The 16,434-nt window shown below is 43.6% G+C and overlaps 1 protein-coding gene and 1 long non-coding RNA gene across 3 annotated transcripts in view; both read left to right on the top strand.

Moving 5' to 3' along the window:
- Nucleotides 1-2,073: 2,073 nt before the first annotated feature.
- On the top strand, nucleotides 2,074-4,240 carry LOC113637008. Its single transcript, XR_007140032.1, has 3 exons — nucleotides 2,074-2,274; nucleotides 3,411-3,560; nucleotides 3,656-4,240. It is a non-coding gene; the product is annotated as an uncharacterized LOC113637008 (long non-coding RNA).
- A 5,400-nt stretch (nucleotides 4,241-9,640) lies between these two features.
- The window catches only part of slc38a3a (solute carrier family 38 member 3a), a 33,939-nt gene continuing 27,145 nt past the window's right edge, over nucleotides 9,641-16,434 (top strand). Inside the window, exon 1 of one of the 2 annotated variants that reach the window (XM_047810518.1) lies at nucleotides 9,641-9,864. The gene's annotated coding sequence lies outside the window, so the exon portion shown is untranslated. The remainder of the gene's footprint in view (nucleotides 9,865-16,434) is intronic. The other variant, XM_047810519.1, reaches the window with a different exon arrangement.

Raw genomic sequence — 16,434 nt, 5'->3', positions numbered from 1 at the left:
TACAAACAAAATGCATGTGGAAACATTTTTTCCAGATGTGTTTAGTGCACCACCAAATCCAACCTGTTTACTACAGCACCCCGACCCTGGGGGTCCTCCGTCACAAACACAACACGGTCCAGATGACCAGCTCCTTCAGTGCCGAGTAGAAGTCTTCACGGGTCCACTTAGATCCGAAAAACCGAGGCCCGACCCGAGAGCCGAGCGGGTTCGGGTCTAAAAGTTTCACGTGTGCCTCAGACACGGGTCGGGACTAATAGCGGCATCGGCTCTCAGGTAATATAAAATGATTTTTTTCTCGGGTAATTTACAATGTGTTTTTACAGAACGGACCCGAGAAGACCCGAACTACTGTATCTCGCGTGTGTGCATCGACTCGAGTCCTTTCATAGATATATATATATATACACACTAGATGTCGCCTTGTATAAGGCAGTACATTGGAACGAATGCGTCATTTGAGCCGCCATCTTGGTACAGGGGACCCCCTCCTCTTAATGCATTAGCGTCAATGTAGGCAAAGAAATAAAATCACCATAAATCGTCATGAATGCGATTTCTAATTTTATTTGGTTCATTCCAAAGGTCAGACATGTATTTATCATTAAGTCCAGAAAAATTTTAAGGTTTTGATATTAAGATAATCTACTTTTTCACAATATAATACATAGTGCTAGTAGGTGTAAGTTTATTAATTACATTCTTCCACTTGAGTAAACTTTAAATGAACAATCACTACTTACCTTATAGCCTACTGCATGTAACACTGCTACAATGGTGTGACTATACATGTTAATTTAATCATTTAAATTGTACTAGTTTATTAAATATGATACACAAACAATTTGCAGGTGGAAACAAATCACAAATTTGAGAGGAACATAATGTGAAAGATAGTTGAGGTGCCAAAGACCGTTCAATCTTTTATTTATTCTTTTTCTGCAATACTTTTGCCACATTAAATAAGTTTTTAATAAAGTCACATAAACCAAAAAAACCCCCAAAAAAAAACAAAAAAAAAAACAAAAAAAAAAAAAAGGTTTGACTTTGAGGCTGAACTTGTGTGTTACACTGCCAAGCTAACTGGTTACATCCTTCCAGGACTCTCAGCTGAATTAACCATTTAAGACTAGTGTCCCTGCAACTTGTCCATGACTGACGTCTCTGTTTATCACTTCGGAATACCATGTCAGCAATCAAAAGCTATTTTCATGGCAAAATACAAATATCATATAAATACAATAAAAACAAAACAAACAAACGGCAAGTCATATTATACAATTTTTTATTTTAATTAACATACGATAAAAAAAAATCCAAACCCTTTTCAGACATAATGTCATTAAATCTGTCCTTAAGTGAAGTAACTTGATAAAAGAGCATTCTGCTTGTGTTAAGTCCAGGACAATCTAATAAAATATGTTTGACAGATAAGGGAATCTTACAGAACGTACATAAAGTTTTCACCTTTAAGCAAAAAAGCATGGGTCAATTTTAACGTCCTTATTAAGAGCTTCGGAATCTACAAACATTGTTTTCCTAACTGTCACAAACTAATGGGGTAACTAGCGTGGATTAACTGCGGTCGTTAACCAAGGACTAAAACAAACCAACGGAACAAGAAATATAATTTCCTAACATTCAATACCATAAAACACATTCTCACTTGTGTAATGTAATCCCTTGCTGTCTGGTTTTTAGATTTCTTTCGTTTTAACAACCAAACGCAGCACAGAAGTCCGGCATCGTCCATGCATTTGACGTAAAGGAGCACCGTACAAAGATGGCGGCGGTTTGGACGCATTTTTAGGACTCCAAGGCGACATCTAGTGTTTTGATATCTATGGAGTCCTTTTCCAACCGCTCCTCTGTTTGCCAAGACCACTTGCGACATCGTGTGGCTGGCGGTGAGCTAATTTACGTTGAAACAGATCTGTCAATCAATTTTGAATCCACTCTGTAGCGGTTACTTTAGTGTAGAGTTACGCAACATTCGGGTCCAGGCGGGTTAAAAATAAATTGCCGTCTTGTCGGACTCGGGTCTATTTTTTTCGGGTTTGTCTCGGGTCGGGTCTTTCTTAAAAATAAATAAATAAATAAAATTATGCACGTCGGGTGCGGGTAAAAAGTGCTTCGGGTCACTTCGGGTCACTTCGGGTCGGGTACATTTTTTTAGACCCGAGAAGACCTCTAGTGCCGAGACCTCAAATCGAACCCATCCGCTTGGACAGGAGAATGACAGCAGCCTTGGGTACGTGGCACTTCTGAGCACTTGTGAGTAAAATCTTTACTGTTGTTACATGTGTGTGTTACACAGGAGACTCACTGCCTGCGTCCACGACGTGTTTATTTAACATTTACAGAAGGAGTCTAAAGTACCAGCGCCTTTTGTAAGGCTTTTTCACCTGCATGTAATAGACAGATTTGTCCACAAGAGGGCAGCAGATGCTGCACTAAAGAAATAGCCCTCAATGTACTTTGACGCAAGACGAGCTTTACCACTGAGACTGCGCCAGCTGACCAGTTAAACCACAACTTGCTTCATCTACACTGGTTTATTAATATGTCTCAATGTGTCCACTGTGTAATATTGTTACTTAGACCTCAGTTAGTGATGTGTTTGTGTGTGTGTGTGTGTGTGTGTGTGTGTGTGTGTGTGTGTGTGTGAGAGAGAGAGAGAGAGAGAGAGAGAGAGAGAGAGAGAGAACTGCGACTGAGATAGACAGATTGTGTGTGTGATTTGGGGGGATTGGTGGGGGTTTAATGGTTCACAACACTTTCCCATGGGAACATGTACTTTTAGGGTTTGAAAGTAATTATAGAAAATAATAATTGTAAGTGGAATTTGTGTATACAGAACATAAACGCTGTTTGTTTGACTTCATGCAGTCAAAAATGGTACAGATTACTCCTTTGTGTTTCCACTATGATTAATGGTTTTATTCCTTATATTGTTCTTGAAATATAACACTAATAATATTGTGTACAAGGCGTACTGTTGATTTGATGCTTGGAATGAACCATGTAAACAACGGGGGGGGGGGGGGTCCTTATGCTCTTACAATCACACTCTGACGTCGTTGATCCAGTGTTGCAGTGTTCCAGCTGTGGTTAGAGAAGACGAAATGAAGCGTTAACACTTCTTCTTTTACTGAGTTTTACACACTCACACATTTATTTATTTTATTTATCTCATTGCTCTTAAAAATTTGAATGACACTAAATCACACCGTGCAAAAGGAACTGGCTTCATGCAGAGAGAAAAAAAAGATGCCCAATTCCAAAAGGATTTGCAATCCATTCCCAAGGTGCATGTCGTAAACCACATCACAGCTCCAGAGTTCCAAATTTTGGTCCTTATCGTCTGTACAGACTTTCACACAGTTTGTCTGTGTCCGGGTTTCTTCCAGATTCTCAGGTTTCCTCCAAACTCCCAACATGCTGGAGGTCAGCTCAGTTACCCCAGGTGAACTTGTGTTTGTAAGTTTCACACAGGCTCAGGATCCAAGGCACTGATCAGAAGAATAGATGAAGACGGATGAACGTCAGCGTGCACAATAGTGTGTATAAACGATGAGGTGTCCTGTCCTCTTTTTGGTTTTTGCAGCTATAATCCCCACACTGAAGATTAACACTGTGCTTTTTTCTTCTTTAGGGTTGGTTATGTAAGCTGCGGGGGAAACGGGATCAAGGATAAACAGGCGACTGATGCAACGTTGGTGCTGCACACTGGCAAACAGTTTGCGCAATGACTAACAGAGCGGAAGAACTTTCAGCTTCCGGATATTATATCACTTACATCAAATTAATCCAGGATGTATGTGATGAGCCACGTGAAATCTCTGCAGAGGGAAGTGTTGCAGGTTTTTATGTCATACTTATCGGCCTCCTCCACTTTGGGTGGCTACTTCAATCCTCCGTGCTTCCTCGGGGCTTTCTTTGAAACCTGGCGCTGGATGTGTGGCGTAATCAACGTACAGCTGATGACTCAAACATTATAAAGAACCCTGCATGAGTTATTCACCTATTTGTTAATAAGATATTCGAAATTAAGTAGAAGTAGAGCAATTTAATATACTGTATAATTAATATATGAGATCCCATCCTCGTCACTTTGGGCAAGTCGTGGCCTAATGGTTAGGGAGTCTGACTCGTAATCCTAAGGTTGTGGGTTCGAGTCTCGGGCTGGCCACAACTGAGGTGCCCTTGAGCAAGGCACCGAACCCCCCAACTGCTCCCCGAGTGTGCCGCATAAATGGCTGCCCACTGCTCCGGGTGTGTGTTCACGGTGTGTGTGTGTGTGTGTTCACTGCTCTGTGTGTGTGCACTTTGGATGTATATATATATACACACACACACACACACACATATATATATAGCATACACACAATGGGAGCTATTGCTGCTTTACTGTCACATGAAGCCATAAGAACCTTTTCTAAGATTGTGTGTATCATATACTTTAATATATAACTCTCTTGGTGTTTCCTTAATCTTCTCAAAGTGTCTAAATCAAACGTACCATTGTCGACTCACGTGTCACGTCTCCTTGGAGAAGCACAACAGCGTGTTTCTCTGAGTGTTTCTATAGAAACGATAACACATTAGATCAAGGTTCTGTTGTAGAATATTAATTGACACCTTCTGACCAATCAGGAGCCAGAATTCAGCAGCACTCTGGTGATGTAATAAACGTCAGGTATAATATGCAGCTTCACTTGTGTCGTTCCACAAATAGACTCATGAACTTTATGAACTTTACACAAACACTGAAATGAATTTGTGAATTGTGATTCAGAGCCTTCTGGAACACTGATGGTTACTGTGGTCTCTCTGTCTCTCTCTAAATAAACCTTTGGTTGTTTGCTCTCGGCCTGCGTCACGTCTCTGACCTGTATGCTACATTCGGCTTGCTCAGACTCACAGACAGACCTTTTTATACCTGTCACTGGATTAAAATAAACACATGCACACATTTCCTGGCTTTATAACACAATCTTGTGAAAAATGTAAAAAAAAAATATATACATATATGTCAAAATCTCCATGTGGTAACGAGTCACTCTGCTGTAGTGGGACGCTGTAGCCGTAAAGGGGCGTTAGAGGTGAATATCGCTCCTAGTACTCTGAAGCTCTTGTTAGAGCATGTATAGTGAATATAATTTTCAGCTTCACGTGTGATGTGTCAGACTGATGATGATGTGTGAGGCTCAGTAGCCTTCCTCTATCTCTGTCTGCTATTTTGGTGTTAAAACTAAAAATACCACAAACTTTCCCCAGAACTGATGATTGCTCTGGGAAACATTGTGCTTGTTACCTATAGAGCTCTTACTGATACTAAACTAAACATTTCCATAATGTGTGTGTGTTTGTGTGTTTGTGTCTGTGTGTGTCTGTGTGTGTGTGTCTGTGTGCACACCAAACACAGACTGCTGTGTTTCAGCCAGTAACTCATCACATAATCAGAAATGAAATCCAACAGTGTGTCAGTTCTGAGGTATTTAACCTTGAGTTTAGCACAAGTGCTGACAGGAAGTATTAATGTCGTGTGATTTTGTATCTTAAATACAATTCGAATCCCATTCTTCACCACAGCTCTGAACTCTCTCAACTCTCCTCACGTCTATTCCGGGCTGTGTCAACATTCACACGCCTTTCTATAGCTTCAGCCTTCGGCGTCTGCCAGCTTTTCTCTCTCCTTCTCCCTCTTTCAGACCTTTCTACAGAAGACCTTAAAGAATTCTGAATGTTCTTGTGAACGTTTTTTTATTTATTTATAGAGGTCTTAAAAATTCCTTGATATTTGGAAGTTATGTAAGTTTTTATTTGCATGATCTATCCTCTCTTTTTCACACAGACACATACACACACAAGCTGTCTGTCTGTGGAGCTTCCTTGGAGGGTGTAATCCCAGACCATGGAGCATCTGGGCTGCTTGTGGAATTCCTCTTTCAGTGTGGAACAATGCTCTGAGGCCCGAGGTTCAGGAAACACTGTGGAGCGCTCCGGGTGAGAGTTAGGAAATGGGCCAAAAAATCATGTGTGTTTGTGTGTGAGATATAGAAAAATAATCAGATAGTGTATGTGTACATCTACATGAATGAGTGTTAGAGTTGTGTATGTGTGTATGTGTGTGTTGTACTGACAGTTCCGGAGAGGTCCCTGAACCGAGGGTCGCTCTCTGAACTCTTTCTGTGAAATTGCTTTCTGGTGCCGAATGTGTGGTGAAGAACAACAAACAGGAGCCGTGTGCTGTGACAGATGTCTCACGTCGATAAACCCATCAAAGACCATCCTCACGTGCAGTTATGTAATATTTCCCACACTCACACATTCTCCTTCTGCCTCCACTCATCCCCCACAGCACCAATACCACTTACACCACCACCCGATTGGTCAGACGTTCTTCCACATATTCTTCCATCTTAAAGCTGTCTTGTACTTCCTCGTTCCATCACCATGTTTCCTTAACTTCTCTTTCCCTTCCAGACGACACACCTCGCACCTTCCTACCTGTCTCCCTGATCACTTCTGCTGTAGTTTCCCAGTCATCTAGAAGCTCTTCCTGACCACCCATAGCCTGTTTCAGCTTCTGTCTGATTCCTCACAACCTTTTTCAACTTCCACCACTTGGTTTACTTTTCTATCTTTCCTCTCCTCTTCTTCCTGACCATAAGACACATCTTACACATCACCATCTGATGGTGTCTGCCTACACTCTCTCCAATCTGGGAATACTCTCCATCACCTCATCTAACTCACTCCAGAATCTCCAGAATTTTCTTCTAACTCACAGCCTACTGGTGGAAAGTAACCACTGACCACATTCAACATCACCCCTTCAATTTCTACCTTGAATTTAAACTGATGACCTCTGTGATGGCTAGATTACCTCTGTGGCTAGATTCCTAGATTGATGATGTTCCTAAAGCAGTGATTGGTCGAATACACCTGATGGTTTTAAAGACGTCACAAATAATAAGTCTATCCGCATCAAACCAATCAAAATGCAAAAAAGTTAAATAGACTTTCTAACTATAACAGCTAGCGACTTCCTCTCCGTATATAACTTCTTATCCTCCCTCTAGTAAAAACCCAATGGTAGTAGGGTTCGTCCTTAATTCCCGTCCTTCCCCAAATGCCGCTGCAGAATTTGTTCAGAGCCCAGAGCAGCCCCTAGTTAAACTTTCCCCCAGTGCCTGATTGGTGATTTGGCCTGCTGGGTTGGACACAGCTGCAGAGGGACACCCGTAGGCCCTCGGGCGGGAGACGGAGGCCTTCTCCTTTAAAAAATGCAGACTCCTCGTGCGGACGACGGCATGCGATGCCTCAAACACTTTGAAGTCTGGTAGATTCCGTGGGTGTCGTGTGTCATGGTGCTAAGGCATTCTGCAGGATCGCTCATCATATATTTTGTGTTACAGTAATGACAAAAGCAAAATACGAATCCTAGCGTGAGAAGACCGGGTGCGTTAGCGCAGGTGTTCGAGCAGCAGAAATAATAAAGAAACAGTTCCACTTTGGTAATTCTGCTCTCAAACACATTCCCTTATGGTCTTCAAGTTAGAAAAATCTATCGGTGGTGTTCATCACCGGAAAATATCTTCTGCGATAAGTTTAAATTTGCCAGCAAGCAAATTTAGTAACTTAATTTGCCAGCTAGAGTTAATATTTTTTGTTATTTGTACAGATAATGGAATCAGATCCTTTAAAAAAATTACAGCTCTGGAGTGCAGAGTATCAGTATACAGTATAAGTCAGTATACGGATTGTGTCTGTAGATTTAGCATAGCTACCAGTTTACACAACGGAGCTAGCCACCCTGTTCGCTATTCTGTCTAGAAACATGTTCCTGTACTGAAGTGGTTGTGTTGCTACTTTTTAAAACAAATCCACCAACAGATTGCAAATTAATGCTTTATTTTATGTCATTTGGCAGCTTTTTATTTGCTAGTTTCCTGCGATAAGCTTTTAATAAATCTAAGCTAATCTCGCCATGTACTAGTTATTAGTTTTTCTTTAGCTGGCTGCTTTATTTAAATGAAATCTATTACAATAAAATGTGAGGTATTACTTTGTTCCTTGATATTTTTAAACCAGTTGTTGTCAGTGTAAATTGTGATTTGAACATTCCATCAAATAGTTTTTTTGTTTTTTCCCAAAGGAGAAGCGCTGTTGTTATTTAGGAAACACAGCTCCAGGACTGCTACAGGAAACACAGCTCCAGGACTGCTGCAGGAAACACAGCTCCAGGACTGCTGCAGGAAACACAGCTCCAGGACTGCTGCAGGAAACACAGCTCCAGGACTGCTGCAGGAAACACAGCTCCAGGACTGCTACAGGAAACACAGCTCCAGGACTGCTGCAGGAAACACAGCTCCAGGACTGCTGCAGGAAACACAGCTCCAGGACTACTGCAGGAAACACAGCTCCAGGACTGCTGCAGGAAACACAGCTCCAGGACTAATGTGAGAAACACAGCTCCAGGACTGATGTGAGAAACACAGCTCCAGGACTGCTGTGAGAAGCACAGCTCCAGGACTGCTGCAGGAAACACAGCTCCAGGACTGCTGCAGGAAACACAGCTCCAGGACTGCTGCAGGAAACACAGCTCCAGGACTGTTGTGAGAAACACAGCTCCAGGACTGCTGTGAGAAGCACAGCTCCAGGACTGCTGTGAGAAGCACAGCTCCAGGACTGCTGTGAGAAGCACAGCTCCAGGACTGCTGCAGGAAACACAGCTCCAGGACTGCTGTAGGAAACACAGCTCCAGGACTGTGAGTCTGTGAAATTCATGTGCAGTGCTTTTCCATGAACACTGTGACACTGTGGTGATGGAATGTTCAGGGAGATTCAGTAATAATACGAGGGTCTTGGGTTGTGATCAGAATGATGAGAGGTGTGTTTGAGCTCGATTCCCACACGACACATGATGTGGTGATTAACGTCACACACGAGCATTGTAAAGATTCTCCTTGCGCGTGTACGGTGAGGGCAGGTGAGCGTGCCAGCAAGAGAAACGACACCCCGAGGTGGAATGACGTCACGCCTCACTTTCGTCACGAAGAGCGTCAAATGACCCAGAAAGCGGGGTTGCCAGATTTTATCACAATACCAGTAAGTGAAATCTGTTCTTTTTGGCAGCTCTTTTCATTTTCATCTCTCTCTCTCTCTCTCTCTCTCTCTCTCTCTCTCTCTCTCTCTCTCTCTCTCTCTCTCTCTCTCTCTCTCTCTCTCTGGGTTGCCATATTAGACACTATTAAACCACCATATAAACCCAGCACTAATACACATCTTCAGGTTGAGGATTTTTCTGCACCTTTATTATAACCTTAAGGGCAGGTTAATGACATCAGTTAAAGACGTGTAATTAAAACCAAACGCATCAGAAATGACTGTTTACTATTTAATTCACACTCAGCACCTCAAACTCCAGACTAATTAATTAACGTGATTGAAATGTAAATAATGAAGGAAACAATTTAAACTCCCGATCTTATGATTTACAAATTTACAGATTTACAGATATCAAATTTGAGTGAATCTGACAGCCTGCCAAATGTTTAATAGCACAGGCTAAATGTCTGTTAATATAATAATTTAGCTGTTAAACAGACGGTAAGTTTTTCCTCCGTCGGCGCGTGCGTTCCCGTGAGATGCACGCGCATCACGGGGTGCCGGGAGAACGGAGCGGAGTGGGCGGAGATGAAAGACGGGGTCTCGTTACAGCCCACTTTAAAACCCTCCGCCACTTTCTGATCGGACAGTCTGACTGGAGAGGATTAGACCAGACCGTTTCATCACCGGCTCTGGAGGAGAGAACAGCAGCGCGAGGATCTTTCAGCTCTACGTTACAACGGCTCGGTAAGAGTTTATTCCGGTATGGTGTAATTGATAGATCGGTCACATGTCGTTTACTTTCACCTTCTGTGCGATTCTGTTCTGCAACATTTTATTTATACTGCCGTTAAACCGAATTTCCGTTATACTGACTCTTATACCGAATTAGGACTCTTACCGACATCCGTTATACTGACTCCTGCATCGGATTCCTATCATAGAGTTGCAGTTTAGGGCGACCATAATTTCTTTTAATTTACCGACAGACTATACAGGGTACTGACCCCCGTTACAGGGTACTGACCCCCGTTACAGGGTACTGACCCCCGTTACAGTATACTGACCCCCGTTACAGTATACTGACCCCTGTTACAGTATACTGACCCCGGTTACAGGGTAAAGACCCCTGTTGTAGAATACTGACCCCATTACAGGATACTGACCCCCGTTACAGTATACTGACCCCGTTACAGGGTAAAGACCCCCGTTACAGTATACTGAACCCCGTTATAGTATACTGACCTAGTTACAAAGTGTAGACCTCAGTTATGGGGTACAGAATCCAATTACAGGCCACTGACTTGTGTTACATGGTACTGACCCCCTTTACGGTGTACTGACCCTTGTTACATGACCCCCGGTACAGCGTGTCAACACCGGTTATATGGAAATCCGTTATAGGGTATGTTACCTGCTCTGTTACTTTATGTTACTGTAGTGAATCTGCTGCTGTTATAGTGTTTTGTTATAGTGACTCTGGTTAAACTGTTAATAAACACCTTTATTCAGGAAGAATATATCAGCTACAGAATTGCTTTGATCTCTAATGTTATTATTTTCATATAAAAGATCCGAGTGTTGTGAGTATACTCTTCTTTTATAAACCATCCACCAACCTGCTATACGTAGCAATAATTCATCTAATAATTTAGAGTAATTAACTAAAGAAAAAAAAAAGAAAGAAAAAAAAATGATCAAAAGGTTTGATTTATCTTGTGCTCTGTTGAGATCAGATGCTGTGCCACCATGTCACCATGATGATGGTGTTCACCTGGGCTGCAGGTGAGACACAGACGCAGGGTAAAAAACGATGATGAGTCACATTTTCAGTGACTTTATACACTGCAGTGACAGGACAGCTTTCTATTTTTGTTACATCCTGAATGATCATGTGATCTGACCATCATCTAAAACGATTCATGAGTCGTATTAAAACACACCTGGGGGTCGTCTGACACTCGAAATAATGAACATGAAAACAAATAATTAATAATAGAGGCTGCTTTAAGGCTGCTTCTGCCGCTAATCAAGTTTACTCGATGTCTTTAAGACGGCCTGAGCTTCACGTTTCATTTTACTGAATTGGATTTCATGACCGAATGTGAAAGTACACGTGGATTTATTGGCTGGAAGATTGTATGTGCGTGTGTGTGTGTTATATTTGCTGCCCGAAGGCTCTGGCTTGTATGAGGAAAAACGAAGAAATAGAAAGTACTGTAAAGAATGGTTTCTTGCAGGGGTTTAATGACTGAGGGGTAAATGATGGTGCTGTTTAGTGGACAGAGAAAAGCTGCTCGAGTCGTTCTTTTGACAGCATGAACCATGGAGTGAGACTGGGATTGGTGCCACTGTGACGGAGTGAGACGGAGTGAGATGGAGTAAGACGGGGATGTGGTAGCCTAGTGGTTAAGGTGTTGGGCTACCAATCGGAAGGTTTGGTACATCTATAGCTATATCTACCAGATTCCTGAGCAAGGCCCTTTTACGCTCAGTTGTATAACAATGAGATAAAAACGCAAGTCGTTCTGGATAAGGGCGTCTGCTAAATGCTGTGAATGGATTCGGGTTGTCCTGGGTTTCTCAGATTGGAGATGTTTAAGATGAGCAGGAATAAAAAAAATCTAGGAATAATAAATACAAACATTTTTCTCGTATAAATGTAGATGCAGTTAAATGGGTGGAGTTTACTCACTGAACCCACCCTCACTCAATGCCCCCCCACACACACACCCCACCCCCGCTGGATCAACTAGAGTTATCATTAGCAAGGACTGAATACTGAAGTGCTTAAAGCCAAGTTAAGTACTTAGTTGGTGTGGCTCTGTAAGCTTGCAAAATTCTCTTCACAATGATTTAAGAGGATTTAGAGGACTGTTGGGGGTGTGGATAAAAATGCCCCGCCAACCCAAACAAATGTTCAGACCCGAGGGCAGATTTCCAACTCGTTTTTTTTTTTCAGCCATGTAATATGTAACCTGTGATGAGACTATGGTTTAAATTATTATTAAACATCATTTCTTCTACATTTGAAGCCTTATTGTGCCGTGTCGGAGTGACACGGGGTTATCATGACAGAACTGAGAGTCCATTAGTCTGATGTCATTCTCTCTATGTTCATTCATCATGAGCCACTTTAAACAATCGCAGATCAGACGATCTGATGATCGGAGACGAGCATCCCAGTGAGACCAGTATAAAAGTATCGGGATCGAGATAAAACAATAAAAATGTAATCATTTATACAGAAGTGTCACGTGTTTACATTTCATTTAGGGATGCGTATTATCTGCAAGTTTAAAATGATTCACTCTCCAAATAGTTCACGAAGCACGTGAATGTGTGTACTGTACACGCCCGTGTGTGTTGCCTTCGGTCTAGTTACTCGGGGTCATGGCGTGGGCAGTGAGTAATGCTCGGATGGAAGTCATGCCCACTCCAGGATTCATTTCTTTTTTTGTCTTTTCATTCGCACACTATGAATAGTTTCTAGTAGGAGTAGTTAAATTCCCGCAGTCAGTGAGATCCAGAGGTTTACTGTTTACATGAAAGCTGCACACGAGCCTACGAGGTTTAAATAAGTTTATGGCACTATGGTGATGGTTTAAACCTCTGGAAACCACTGGAGTGGGGGGTGGGGTGAAATGGTTTATGCTAACAGATGGAAATGCATTTTAATCTGGATTTTGGGGAAAAAAATCAATGGTATTTTGGGCAAAGTCTGTTTTGGAATCAAGGTCGACATGTTGGAAAGACCCATGAGTGTGTCACAAGTTAAACCACCAGCCCCTAGTGTGTGTGTGTGTGTGTGTGTGTGTGTGTGTGTGTGTGTGTGTGTGTGTGTGTGTGTGTCTCAGTCTGGTGGTGGAAAATCTCACAACCCTGCATGCGGCAGTCACATGGAGGTCGCATTAGATATGCGGGTCTGTGTTTGACGGAAATCGGCACGCCTCACAGCAGAATTTGGGTCAAAGACACTGGTGCAGGTGTGTGTGTGTGTGTGTGTGTGTGTGTATGTGACTGTGTGTGTTCTGGAAGATTTAGAGTGGAAGTATAAAACAAGCAGAACAGGATATACGGATTCTACTGTAGTGAGACGAAAGCTAGAAAATGTTGATTCCATATCGTTGTGTCTAATCTCAGTGAAGGAGGCGTGGCCTGTGTAACTAATCTCAGTGAAGGAGGCGTGGCCTGTGTAACTAATCTCAGTGAAGGAGGCGTGGCCTGTGTAACTAATCTCAGTGAAGGAGGCGTGGCCTGTGTAACTAATCTCAGTGAAGGAGGTGTGGCCTGTGTAACTAATCTCAGTGAAGGAGGTGTGGCCTGTGTAATTAATCTCAGTGAAGGAGGCATGGCCTGTGTAACTAATCTCAGTGAAGGAGGCATGGCCTGTGTAACTAATCTCAGTGAAGGAGGCGTGGCCTGTGTAACTAATCTCAGTGAAGGAGGTGTGGCCTGTGTAATTAATCTCAGTGAAGGAGGTGTGGCCTGTGAAACTAATCTCAGTAAAGTAGGCATGGCCTGTGTAACTAATCTCAGTGAAAGAGGCGTGGCCTGTGTAACTAATCTCAGTGAAGGAGGCGTGGCTTGTGTAACTAATCTCAGTAAAGGAGGCATGGACTGTGTAACTAATGTCAGTGAAAGAGGTGTGGCTTGTGTAACTAATGTCAGTGAAAGAGGTGTGGCCTGTGTAACTAATCTCAGTGAAGGAGGCGTGGCCTGTGTAACTAATGTCAGTGAAAGAGGTGTGGCCTGTGTAACTAATGTCAGTGAAAGAGGTGTGGCCTGTGTAACTAATGTCAGTGAAAGAGGTGTGGCCTGTGTAACTAATGTCAGTGAAAGAGGTGTGGCCTGTGTAACTAATGTCAGTGAAAGAGGTGTGGCCTATGTAACTAATGTCAGTGAAAGAGGTGTGGCCTGTGTAACTAATCTCAGTGAAGGAGGCGTGGCCTGTGTAACTAATGTCAGTGAAAGAGGTGTGGCCTGTGTAACTAATGTCAGTGAAGGAGGCTTGGCCTGTGTAACTAATGTCAGTGAAAGAGGTGTGGCCTGTGTAACTAATGTCAGTGAAAGAGGTGTGGCCTGTGTAACTAATGTCAGTGAAGGAGGTGTGGCCTGTGTAACTAATGTCAGTGAAGGAGGTGTGGCCTGTGTAACTAATGTCAGTTAAAATGATTAGAATTTTATTGGAAGTAATAATTAATCATGCAGTCCATCACAGTGAGAACACTAATTAATCCAAGACACTTTAAATGAGTTGCTATATTTCATCAAACATTATTGATGAAGAGGAAAGAATCCTCCTCATCACGTCTGCTTCATGAATCTGTGAATTTTAATTGGCTAGTCTCTCCCTGTCATGGGCTGTGATTGGCTGAACCCCTGCTCCTTTACACTAGCTGCTGTGAGGCTGTTGCCAGGATGCCCTTTTTTACCCATGTGACTTTGTGCACACTGGGACAGAGGACACAGAGGTTATGTCTTTGTGTGTAACCCGTGATTGGAGTTGGACGGTGGTAGGAAGTGGTACGGAGTGGCGTTGGAGGCGTCCAACACGGGACACAGGCGTTTGTTTGACTGGAGAGTTTACACACTCTGCTGTTGTTCTCGCCAAGCGTTCCAACATCTGTAGGCTTTTCCTCCTTCATCATCAGCAGCAGCTCAGCACCTGACCGACATGAATATCCGCCTTTATACTGGGGAAAGTCGAGTGAGGACCTCGGGGCAACTAAAGATGCATCTAAGTTCTTATTTTTCCCCCAGTGGTGATTTACAGACGCATGTGAAGGCACGATCATGTGGAAGCGATATTTTTCCTTTATTACGCAGCTACATCGTGATATTCTAAAATGCCTCTGCTGCTAAAATGATCATCCCTGATACTGTCTCTGACAGTAACTGAGCGTTTCTGCTATAACTCAGTGCTGACATGTTCAGCTCACATCCAGCTCACATCCTGCTCACTTCTAGCTCACATCCAGCTCACGTCCAGCTCACGTCCTGCTAACGTCTAGCTCACTTCCAGCTCACGTCCAGCTCATGTCTAGCTCACGTCCAGCTCACGTCTAGCTCACATCCAGCTCACATCCTGCAACGTCTAGCTCACGTCCAACTTATGTCCAGCTCACATCCTGCTCACGTCTAGCACATGTCCAGCTCATGTCTAGCTCACGTCTAGCTCACGTCTAGCTCACGTCTAGCTCACGTCCAGCTCACGTCCAGCTCATGTCTAGCTCACATCTAGCTCACGTCCAACTCATGTCCAGCTCACATCTAGCTCACGTCTAGCTCACGTCCAGCTCACATCTAGCTCACGTCTAGTTTATGTACAGCTCACGTCTAGCTCACATCCAGCTCACGTCCAGCTCACGTCCAGCTCACGTCCAGCTCACGTCTAGCTCACGTCCAGCTCACGTCCAGCTCATGTCTAGCTCACATCTAGCTCACATCTAGCTCATGTCCAGCTCACATCTAGCTCATGTCCAAATCATGTCCAGCTCACATCTAGCTCACGTCTAGCTCGCGTCCAGCTCACATCTAGCTCACGCCTAGCTCACGTCCAGCTCACATCTAGCTCGCGTCCAGCTCACATCTAGCTCATGTCTAGTTTATGTACAGCTCACGTCTAGCTCACGTCTAGCTCATGTCCAGCTCACGTCCAGCTCACGTCTAGCTCACGTCCAGCTCATGTCCAGCTCACATCTAGCTCACGTCCAAATCATGTCCAGCTCACATCTAGCTCACGTCCAGCTCACATCTAGCTCGCGTCCAGCTCACATCTAGCTCATGTCTAGTTTATGTACAGCTCACGTCTAGCTCACGTCCAGCTCACGTCTAGCTCACGTCCAGCTCACATCCAGCTCACGTCCAGCTCATGTCTAGCTCACGTCTAGCTCACATCTAGCTCATGTCCAGCTCACATCTAGCTCACGTCCAAATCATGTCCAGCTCACGTCTAGCTCACGTCCAGCTCACATCTAGCTCGCGTCCAGCTCACATCTAGCTCATGTCTAGTTTATGTACAGCTCACGTCTAACTCATGTCCAGCTCACGTCCAGCTCACGTCCAGCTCACGTCTAGCTCACGTCTAGCTCACGTCTAGCTCACATCTAGCTCATGTCCAGCTCACATCTAGCTCATGTCCAAATCATGTCCAGCTCACATCTAGCTCATGTCTAGCTCACGTCCAGCTCACATCTAGCTCGCGTCCAGCTCACATCTAGCTCACGCCTAGCTCACGTCCAGCTCACATCTAGCTCGCGTCCAGCTCACATCTAGCTCATGTCTAGTTTATGTACAGCTCACGTCTAGCTCACG

The sequence above is a fragment of the Tachysurus fulvidraco genome, chromosome 2 (assembly GCF_022655615.1).
Source record: "Tachysurus fulvidraco isolate hzauxx_2018 chromosome 2, HZAU_PFXX_2.0, whole genome shotgun sequence".
Classification (NCBI taxonomy): Eukaryota; Metazoa; Chordata; class Actinopteri; order Siluriformes; family Bagridae; genus Tachysurus; species Tachysurus fulvidraco.
This window is presented reverse-complemented; position numbering and strand designations above follow the sequence as displayed.